Here is a 12,757-nt window from a genome sequence, read left to right on the forward strand (position 1 = left end):
AACGATGTTTGGTGTTATTTTAAACTTGAATTTTAGTTGCCAACCCATGAGCTAAATCTTATAGGGTTGGGATTACATGATGAAACTTTTATTTTTATTAATGATTGAAAGTATATATTTGATTTAATCTACTATTTCATTCAATTGTTTTTTATTTTCCAATTGCATGCGTACATTCTCTAGACATAGATGAGTGTGCAATATACTTATAAACTAAATCTAATTTTGAAAAGGTTAGATTAGTTGACTGGAATTGAATAATACAAGTGGGTATTTGACCGAATGCTTGCAGCAAAATCTAGACATAGAGCAACGTTTGTATAAAATGAAGCCAAAACAGTGCAGGGTACCATGCTAAGGCCTATAGACACAGGCTAGGTAACTTGAGATCTAGCTCTTAAGAGAAACAAGTCACTTTAGGTCTCTTCTGAGTAGTTTATTGAGTATGATTTTGCTGAGGCATTACTGAAAGTAAATGTAGATTCTTAGAAATCCCAACCTTCCAAATCAACATCGTAGACCCTTAATCCTTTGCCGAAGTATTTTTGCCATAGTATTCTTAGTTATTTATTTATTTGCTCACAGGTTATTTACGTAATTATTCTCATAATTGCCATTGCATTTTTACTCTTGCATTCCTTTAACATTTTTCAGTATTATTCAATATACATTTTGCACACATCCTTACTACATTAATTCACCACTGCGATTTGGTTTTGCGATAGCATTAATCATAATTCGTTATAATAACTTGATCACTTTTATTGTAACAGTCCGGTTTCGACCCTAATCAGAATAGTAGTTTCGGGACCACAAATCTGAGTCAAAAAAATATTAAAAATATTAAAAATTATTATCTGTGTTTATATTGTGTGAATTGATATCTGTGAAATTTTCGTGATTTAATTTTTATCGTTTGAGTGTCCGATTTAATAAAATGACTTAATCGCGTAAAAAGTAAAAGTTACTAACTATTTGTTAAAATGCTAAATTGATTTGTTCTTTTAGTGGGAGGTATTTATGTTGATATTATACCATTGAAATATTGGATGGACATAAAAACCAATGGTTAGTGGATTTTAAATGAAAATAAAAAGGTTAATTTAGTAATTATATTAATTATGATAATATAATAAATATTAAACACAAAATACATGCATGTTCATCTTTGGGACAGCCGAAACTAGCTAAAGAAAAGAAAAATAAAGCCACATTCGGCCATAGCTAAGTTTGATTAAGGTATGTAACTAGCTCGATTTTTGATCATTTTTATATTTTTGAGATCATTGCTTCAAATACTAGCTAGCCCATGCTTTAATTTTTGATTTTGATGAATATTTTGAGTTAAACCATTGATGAATTTATGATGTTTGTGATGCTAGATGATAGATTATGAAAGATATGTTTTGGATTAATATGTTTTGTATTGGAAATTTTGATGATTTTGAGTAATTAGGGCTAAATTGTAAAAATAATAAATTGAGGGATTAAAATGTGAAATAAATGAAATATATGGACTTGTATAATCATGGGTAAAATTCGGCCCAAGCATGGGACCTTGAAATTTTGCATATTTTGTGTTTTATGCAATAGGGACTAAATTGTAAAAAGTGTAAAATGTCAGGGGCAAAATAGTAATTTTCCTATTTATGTGTTTTTAGAATAAATTGAATAAAATTGTGTTTAAATAAGTTTAATTTGAATATGTTTATATCAAGAACCAAAGAAAACGGATTTGGATCGGGGGAAAACAAAAATAATCGAATAGTCGTTTATTCCGTCCGTCGATATTCGAGGTAAGTTTATAAGCAAATAAATGCTTTTAATTTTGAATATATATGAATCTTATATGCTGATTTGAATTTTATGAATATATATAAATGTTTGTCGAATTTTTATAAGCTTGGGAGCTATGTTTACGAGCTTGATTCGATCGAGTTACGATGTTCAAAAGTCTCATACGAACCTTAGGAATAGCTAGGATACATATGTCATGACATAGGATTCTGTTATGTGTGATCATGTAAGACCACGTCTGGGACGTTGGCATTGACTTGTGTTTACAGTTAAAACCCTATCTGGGACAGTAGCATCGTTATGTGATTACATGTAAGACCATGTCTGGGACGTTGGCATTGTTTGATGTGTTTGACTATTCGAGTATCCTTTTAAATTCCGAATGGTTAAACGGGAAATGATATAGTTAAGATTGAGTGTAAAATCGAGTTAGAAAGGCTCAGGTATGTATTCATACTAAATTATGAAAATAAGGTAAGTTGAATGTTTAAATTGATGATCTGATGCTATATATTAATGTGAACTATGTGTATATATATGTGAGAGTAGGTATATTCGGCCTAATGATGTAGTTGTATTATTGAAAGTAAAGGTTAAATATACTAAGGTTCAATTGAGTATTCGACCAAAGGAAAGTTATTACAAGTTATATATGCTTTGATATATAAGATGATATGTTGGATTGTCTATGAAATTATAATGGCTTATTCCTACTTAACTAGCTTAAATTATGTACATGATTAAATGTTTATTTGCTTGTGACTTACTAAGCTGTGATAGCTTACTGTGTGTATTTGTTTTTTGATTTATAGATTTTGGGAGTTGGTTACGAGCTCGGGGATCGTCAGAGAAGTCTATCACACTATCAACTATTTTCGGTATTTTATTAAATCTGAATTCGAACTTATGGCATGTAAAGTCTAGTTAATATATTCGATTTTGGGGTATGTAAATATGAGCCATGCGAAAATGGCTTATTATTTTGTTAAGCTTAGTTTTTTTTATGCTACTAATCAAATGATAGATGTGTTTGGTTTTAGTCATTCGGTCATGGCTTATTTACATGTAAAAAATGTTTGCTATGTTTTGTTAATAATATGGTAAATGTTTTGGTATATATATAAATTCAGTTATAGCATATAGGTGGAGTGAATTTGATATGTATTGTTAATTATTGAAACTGATTAAGGCTTAAGTTCATTCAGAAAATACTATTATGTATTCATATAAGGTGATGTTTGAATATGTAATCGGCAATAAATTAAGTAATGGATGTTAGTTAAGTTATAGTATGTATTAGCTAGGTAATAGACATGTTATATATGCATGTGGAGTACTTGACAAATGTTTGATTTGCATATGTGAGTGATTTTATAATTTGGTTTAGTAATGAAATGAATGAATGGAAGCATGTATTGATTGTAAAAATAGTTAATTGTGTCAGTTTGGAATGATAAGTTTGCATGGGTATTTGGTTTAGAAATGGTGAACAGTTGTTTATGAAAATATTCGGCTATGATTTTGAAATTAATTTGATAAGTACGAAATATGATATAGGACGTGTATAATACTGAGTGTTCTTGGTTGATTTGATGGAATGGATTTGATGTATTTAGTATAAAAGTAGAATTGTTAATCGAATATAGAGATTTTGGATATGCTAGAGTATTTGAAATTTGACATGAATTATTTCATAAGATTTAGGTAATGTTTTAATTCGGTCTAGGTGTTGAGTTCGGTAATTTATTAAAGGTAGGTTAAATAAAGGTTATATGAAAGATTTATTAAATGACCGATTATGAGATAAGTTAGCTTAATTATGTGAATGAAATTTGGAATGATTTAAAGCATATGGAAGTGGTATGTTTTGATTCGATTAAGTTCATGGAAAATGGTCAATGAATGTCAAATGAACATTATAATACCTTATAAATAAATGTTGTAATATGTGTACTTGCTTTATAAAGCAGAATATGTTTGATTATAAATTAGGTATTCGAATATCATGCATGTAATGTTTGTATATTTTGAATAATATATATTTTTAAGTAAAATGGTTTAATTTTGAAGCATGAAATGTAATGAATACCTGTTTTGAGCTATGTTCTGTACAGTAATGCCTCGTAACCCAAATTCGGCGATGGATACGGGTTAAGGGTGTTACATTTATACCTAATCTGATCCCTGTGGAGACGATCTTACTTATCACTTTATTACTTTATTTGATGTGTATACTTGCATAATTCGCATTCCATTTCACACGCGACACCTCCCCATTTGAAAACAAGCCTCACACCAAGTCTCGGTCCCACCCTTTTCCATCCACCCGAAGCAACTCCCTAACCAAGGCATCACGATACAAACAACCATTAATACCCAAGTTTTTACATCCAAACCCTCATTTCCTCATCGATACCCCTAAATCCTAATAAAAGAACCATTACCTACCTACCAAAAGAAACCAGGTTCCAACTCACAAGTGGTTGCCAAAATGCTCGTCCATGCAAAAGAAGATTTCTCAACCAACTTTGGGTGGAAGACATCCCCATTGGGAGAATATTTCACACTAAGAACACGGAAACACAAAGTATCATAGTAATGCACCAAACACCAAACCTGTCGCCCCAAAAGAAAGATTGAATGAAAATTCAACGAACTAAACTATTCATTTACTGTAACTCTTCGAGTCGATCAATAATGGAATGGCTATTACAACCAACTAAACGTGATGTAAATATTTAGAATACAAGGGAAAGTTTAAAAATAACATATAATAAATAATGAAACGTATAGTTTGAAAGCTAAGTAATAATAACACATGCAATATGTATGATATTAAAACCAACTAATATAAATAGTACATTAATATCACTTGTATATTGTCTTCAACAATTTTTGCATGCAAAGCAAAATGAAAGCAAATATTGACTTTTTGATTATCTAACATTTAACTAATACCAAGCGATATTACGTGACCAGATCATAATACAAAAAGACAACTTACATTAGTAGATAATCTAAATGTGTCCTTAGTTTAATTGGAAACAAGCTAACTGATTGAAAGACTAATATGTCGTTTATCAAGTCCAATTAGAGAGATACATTATAAATGTCTCCTTGTCCAAAAACTGCATAGCTTTCTCAAAAACCATCATCAAGAAAAGCATTATGAATACTAGAAAAAGTAAGGGTGTCGAGAGATACCTGACAATTATGTAAAGCATGTAAGACAGATTCAGTAGGCACCCCACATCGTCCACAACTAGCATCATATGCAAGTGTGGTTAACGCAATCCTAGTCACTATAGCCAACAAAACATGGCTGACCTACCAAGCAAAAAACATGACTTCGGGAAAATTTTAAGTTTCCATATAGCTTGCCAAAAGAACTAGTGAACCCCCAAACCAATAGACCATACAAAAGCCAAATATAATCAGACTTTGCAAAAATAGCAACCCCACGGTGAATGACCCCAAATAAGCATATCAGATGGCCTAGAAGATGCAATTGGAATAGACAAAACATTGTCCACCTCCTCCCTTGAAAATAAGCCTCAAACCAAGTCTCGGTCCCACCCATTTCCATCCACTCAAAGCAACTCCCTAACCAAGTCATCACGATACAAACAACCATTAATACCCCACTTTCTACCATCCAAACCCTCATTTCCCCATCAATGCGACCAAATCCTTTTAAAAGAACCATTACCTACCTACCAAAAGAAATTGGGTTCCAACTCACGAGTGGTTGCCAAAATACTCGTCCGTGCAAAAGAAGATTTCTCAACCAACTTCGGGTGGAAGACATCCCCATTGGGAAAATATTTCACACTAAGAACACGAAGACCCAAAGTATCATAGTGATACACCAAACGCCAAACTTGTCCACCAAAAGTGCAAGATTGAATGACAATTCAACGAACCAAACAATTGATTTACTATAGCGCTTCAAATCGATCAATAATGGAATGACTATTAAAACCAATCAAACGTGATGTAAGTATTTAGAATATAGGTGTGTGTTTAAGAATAACATATATAATAAATAATGAAAGGTATGATTTGAAAGCTAACTAATAATAACACATGTAATATGTATGACATTAAAACCAAAATTATTCTAACTTAAAAAACCCTTGAAATAAAAGTTTTTAAAAATTATAAGGACAAGAAATAAACTACTTAATTAAAATTTGATGTAATTTCTTTTTGTTGTGTCTATCTAGATGAAAAAATAGGTTGGTTCTTAGTTTTATCTATTTATTTCATGAAAATTGACAAGTCAATCATTTAATTTTAACTTGTTAGAATTTAATCTTAATTGAAAATTTAGTTCATTTATTGGTAAATATGTAAACATGAAGATTCAATCTTTGTTAATTTGTTGTATATTAGTTGTTGAATTATTGATTTTTACTATATATAAATAGTTGAATTGTTTACTTCATTATTAACGTTTTAAGAACAATATATAAAAAAAATTACCGGATTGAAATAACTTATCAATATTTGAAAAATAAAAAATTAAATTCAAATGAATTAAAAACTAAGACTTTTTAATTTTTGTAAATTTCATAATTTGGAAAAAAATGCTTTCGAGGTATTTCAACACATCACATAGACAGTCACAAATTTTTCTTTTATTAGCACACCGGAAGGTATATGAGAATAAGTTAATATTAAATAAAAAATCAACTTTGCTGACATCATACATAAAAATAAATATTTTCAACAAGAAATAATAATAATAATAATGGGAAGGAGGAGGAGTAGGAGGAGAAGAAATAATGATGGTAAGATTGGTCATTTGCTTGAAATTGAATTGAACAATAAATAAAATTTTACTTGGAGTATTTGCTCTTAGCTTCTCTGGGGCTATCTTAACAACTACCATTATTTCACTAAGTTTAAATCAGAATTTTTTGAATAATATTTTTATTGTATTATTAAATTAACATTAAAAATAATTTAATAGTATAAAAATTATTATTATATGATAATAACAAAAATAATATTAATTAACATGATAATATATCAATGTGAAGATAATTAATTTAGTCAAATCTTTTAAAAATTTTATTGAAAAATGATATAATATATATTATTAATTAATAATTTTTTGGAATATTAATCTTATTATATTTTCTAATCATTTGTTGCTCTTTTTGATATAATACCTAGAAATACCCATAGTCCCTCCCTAACCCTTAAATAGGAGGATAACACAGTTCAACGCATTCAAACCCATGTCCTTCTGCAATGGCAACAATGTCGATGCCAATCGAGTTACGTTAGGATATTATTATGAGATATTATCTTTTAGTAATTTGATTCCTAATGTGATATTATAGGATATTATTATGAGATATTGTCTTTTATCAATTTGATTCTTACGTAACTACTATTGTATAAATATATATACTCTTGAGATCTATTAATAAAATTCAAGAGAGATTACCCTATTCTTGTTAGGGTATTAAAGTAAAGATTTTGACACAATTTTTTTCTTTCATCATTCTAAATGGCTGGCGGCGAGTCTTATCCTCCTCCACCATCACCAAGGGGGCGACACTTTCTGATTTTACCGTTGAGCAATGACAGTCACTTTTAACGGTATTCGATAATAAACAATCAACTTCCACTCGATTGAACGGTAAGTCCAAGAATAATTGGATTATTGATATAGGATGTTCAAATCATGTTATGGGTGATCTTATGTGTTTGACAAATGTGAGAGATGTTGTAGCATGTTCTGTAGGACTCTCTGATGGTCAATCAGTGATGGCTACCCAAGAAGGAATTATTAAATTGATAGACAATATTCATTTAAAATACATTCTTTATGCTCCTAAATTAAACTGTAATTTAATTTTGGTTTCCTAGTTGAATGATGATATGAATTGTTTTGTCCAATTTTCTACTACATATGTGTTATTTAGGACCTTCATTTGATCAGAACCTTCATTTGAGGGAGCTGATTGGAGCGGGTGAAAGACGAGATGGACTTTAATACTTTTAGTAGGTTTCGATAGTCAAAGCGATTTCGATTGAAACTTCATCCTCTTTGAAACTTTGACATAGAAGATTGAGTCATGCTTCCGAGAAAGTAGTAAAGTTACTTCCTTAAGTTAGTAACTCTAGAGATCATCTGAATAAAGCATGTGAAATTTGTCATCATACTAAGCATACTAGAAATAACTTTCCATTTAGTGAACAGAAAGCCACTTGTACTTTTTAGTTAGCTCATTGTGATTTATAAGGGTTTTATGACACTTCATCTTGTGGATCTCACTATATTTTGATATTGGTTGATGATTTCTCTCGTGTTGTTTGGGTATATCTATTGGAAAATAAAAATGAGGTTTTTAAAGTTTTCATGACATTCATTGTTATGTTTGATCATCAACTTTCTCAAAAAATAAAGTGTGTTAGAAGTGATAATGAGACGAAATTTTTTTGTCTCCAGAATTATTTTCTTGCAAATGAAATTATTTTCCGAACATCTTGTGTTGGTACTCCTTAACAAAATGGGAGAGTGAAGAGGAGACATCAATATATTTTAAATGTAGCTCGTACTTTTCGTTTCCAGGAAAATTACCTATATCTTTTTAGGGAAATGTGTGTTGGCTTCTTTTTATCTCATTAACTGAACTCCTTCACCTTTTCTTCACAATAAAACACCTTATGAAATGTTGTTTTGTGGCCCTCATTTGTTTGATGATCTTTGTGTGTTCGGTTGCTTATGTTTTGCTCATAATCAACGTTTTAAGGGTGATAAGTTTGCTAGTCAAAGTCGAAAATGTGTTTTTTGGGTACCCTTTTGGAAAAAAGGTTTGGTATTTATATGATTTGGATTCTAAGAAGTTCTTTGTGTCCCACGGTGTGAAGTTTATTGAGGATATTTTTCCATATTTGGATAGGAATGCTACAACCATTAAGCTTAACAATGTTGCTCTACCCCATGGGAGTGCAGACGTAATTTTTTATACATATTTTGGTGAATCAGAGGTGTTGGAACCTACAACAGTTCCTCCGCTTATTACTCCACAACCTTTGAGTTCACCACGTACGAGTTCTCTGACACCTATGGTATCTTCTTCCTTCAATGACACATTGGTACAAAGGGCTTTGGGTAATGATGCGCTTGAATTGGGACGAGGGCGCAGGATGAAATTTCCATATGTGAAGCTTTAAGATTTTTTCGCTCATATTGTCATAAAGAAAAGTCCATCTCTCACCTCACCTGCTTTAGAGCCTTTCTCAGGTACTCCATTTCCTATAGCGCATTATGTCAATTATGAAAAATCTTCTGTAAAACACATAAATTTTCTTGCAATTATTATTGCAAGGGTCGAGCCACAGTGTTTTAAAGAGGTTGTGAAGGATGCAAGATGGCGTGATGCTATGCAAAAAGAGATTTGTGCTTTGTAGGATAATGACACTTGGTCTATGAAAACAGTTCCTTCTAAAAGAAAACACTGGGTAGTAAGTGGGTGGACAAGATTAAATATAACTCTGATGAAAGTATTAAAAGACTTAAAGCTCGTCTTTTTGTTTTTGGTAATCACCGGGTAAAATATATTAACTATAATGAAACTTTCGCACCTGTGGCGAAAATGGTGTCTGTTTAGGCTTTTTTAGCTATTGCAACTTCAAAAAATTAGAAGTTACATTAGATGGATGTTCATAATGCCTTCATGCATGATGATCTTGATAAAAAGGTTTACATGAAGCTTCCTCCAAGTTTTGCTCCTGATAAGCCTAGAATGGGTTGTCATTTGGGCAAGTCTTTGTATGGGCTGAAATAGGCTCCTCAGTGTTGGTTTGCGAAGCTTGTTACTGCACTGAAAGGTTATGGATTTTTCAATCATATTCTGATTATTCTCTCTTTACATACACTAAGGGATCTATACGCATTAATGTGCTAGCTTATGTTGATGATTTGCTTATTTCTGAGAACGACTCCGCTACTTTGAAAACTTTTAAGGGGTATCTCAGTTTTTGCTTCCATATGAAGAATCTTGGTGTTTTAAAATATTTTTTGGGATAGAGGTAGGTCGTAGCTCTTTGGGGTTATTTCTTTGTCAAAGGAAATATGCACTTGATATCATTTCGGAGGCGGGTCTTTTGGGAGCAAAGTCCGCATGATCACCAATAGAGTAAACTTATAAATTAACACAAGCTACAGGGATAATTTTGTCTGATCTTGAGCCGTACAGATGATTAATGGATGGTTTGATTTATTTAGTAGTGGCCAAACTTGATTTGGCATACTCAGTTCATGTCTTATCCCAGTTTATGTATGAGTCGACGAAAGAGCATTAGGATGCGGATCTGCATGCTATCTGGTACTTGAAAGTCTCTCTTGGCTAAGAGATTCTTATAAGATTCTATAATGATTAATCCTTAAAAGGGTGGTGTGATTTAGATTGGGCTACTTGTCCGTTAACTCGGCATTCGCTTACTGACTGGTTTGTCTTTATGGGACAATCTCTTATTTTTTGGAAAATGAAGAAACAACATATTGTTTCCTGTTCTTCTACTAAGACTGAGTATAGGTCTATGGCTTCTATCACTTGTGAGCTCAAATGGCTGAAGGCCTTACTATTGAGCTTAGATGTTCATCATTCTAAAGCAATTCCTTTATTTTGTGATAGTCAATCTACGCTGCATATTGCACACAATCCCGTATTTCACGAGCATACTAAACATATTGAAGTGGCATCCATCACTTGTAAGCTCAAGTGGCTGAAGGCCTTGCTGTTGAGCTTAGGTGTTCATCATTCTAAAGCAATTCCTTTATTTTGTGATAGTCAATTTGCGTTGCATATTGCACAGAATCCCTTATTTCATGAGTATACTAAACATATTGAAGTGGATTGTCACTTTGTTAGGGATGCAATTTAGGATGGGTTGATTATACCTTCTTATGTTCCGACCTCTGTTCATTTGGCTGACATTTTTACAAAGACATTTGGTAAACCGCAATTTAAATATCTTCTCAGCAAGTTGGGCATTTGTGATCGGCATACTCCAACTTGAGGGGAGTGTTAGGATTTTATTATGAGATATTACTTTTGGCAATTTGATTCCTAATGGGATATTATAGGATATTATTATGGGATATTATCTTTTAGCGGTTTGATTCCTATGTAACTACTACTATAAAATTTAAGAAAGATTACCCTATTCTTGTCAAGCCAAGACTCAATTGGCAATTAATAAAATTTTTAAATATATAAAATTATTGAATATAATTGAAGAAACTAACAAATAATATAATCTAGACTTTTTTTTTGTAATTAAACATTTTAATTAAATAAATCTAATTTTTATCTATATATTTGATTTGATTTTAAATATCTAAGATTAACATTGTAATATATATAACATTTTCTTTAGCATAATATATAAAAATAATATTTTGATAGTATCTATAAAAAATAAATATTGTATAATTAAATTAAAAAATATTATTTTATGGATAAATACTATATAATCGGTTTAGTTCAATAAAAATCTTAATCCGGGAAATAGCTTCACTCATGTCTACTTGAAAAATTAAAATGCAGAAAATTGCTCAATTAAAAATTAGTATTATGTTAGTTAAGGTGTGTTTGATAAATTGAAATTTTTAGCGTTGAAAAATGAAGTACTGAGTGCTGAATTCATATTAAAAAATGGTTTGGTAAATTAATAAATAGTATTATGTTGTTTGATAAAAGTAAATAATGATTTTTAAAGATTATTTATTTTTTAATTCTAATATTATTAAGATAATATTTTATATTATTATGGGTAGTTTTAGATGAAAGATAAATATATTAACTTAAATATTTCATTTTTTTATAAAATGATAATTTATTTCAAAATTTTAATAAAACAAAATTAATTTAATATGTTATATATTAAGTGATAAGTAACTACTTATCTTAGTTTCCATTTCTTTAAATCTATAAAACCCTTGAATATGTTTTAAAATAATGAGTTAGTTGTGAGCTATGTTATAATTTATTGAAGAAAAAAAAACAGATGAGAATGTTTTTTGGTCAAAGGATTACTAATAGGTTAATTACTAAAATGACCTACATCAATTTATATAGGGAAATCTTAATAGTTTTTTTAATACATTTATCTGATCATATATATTTTATACATAATGTGTTAATAATTATATATATATTTGAAATTTGGTTGTATTGGTAATGCCATACACGTGGGTTTGCAAGAAAATATAAATTAAAACAAAAGAGGATCTCAGGAGTAGTTGCAAAGAAAGATCTGCAAATCAAATAAAATAGTGGATTAATGAAGATAAATGTTATCCTTAAAATGTTAAAAAAAAGTGCTAATAGGGTATAAATTAATCTAGATAACTAAAGCACTTAATGGGATGAGTATTTATCAGATACGTTGCAGACACCTTAGAAGAGAATCGGTGAACAATCGAAGAAGGGTCAAAACAAGTTCGACGTTGAGATGAGAAGCGTCGACTCATTAGGACGACACGATGGATGACGTTGTAACGACGAAAATGGGGATGTTGCGACGTCACAACATGTTCTCCAATTTGATAACCATGTTTTAGACTTCAAGTAGGACTTTTTTACCTAGACTCTAACTTTAGCCTATTTAAAAGCGCCTTATATCCCTGTTTTGATATGCCAATAAAAAAAAAGGGTCTCTATTTAGAGGCAACAAGATATAGTCATATATGAGTTTTTATTAGAGTTCTATGATAATTATGGAGAGTATTTGATACCCTTTTTGTAAGTGTCTTATGAGATTTAGGGTTTGATTTACAAGTTTGCTCTTTGAGATTTTGAGTTTTGTATTCGGGGTTTTGGGTAATGTACAAGTTGTACATTTAAGGTATTTTCTCCATATTATACTCATTTGTTTACTCATTTAGTGAAAAGCCGAAACCTCCTTTGCCCATGGGTTTTATACTTTTTTGAAG

The sequence above is a fragment of the Gossypium hirsutum genome, chromosome D11 (assembly GCF_007990345.1).
Source record: "Gossypium hirsutum isolate 1008001.06 chromosome D11, Gossypium_hirsutum_v2.1, whole genome shotgun sequence".
Lineage (NCBI taxonomy): Eukaryota > Viridiplantae > Streptophyta > Magnoliopsida > Malvales > Malvaceae > Gossypium > Gossypium hirsutum.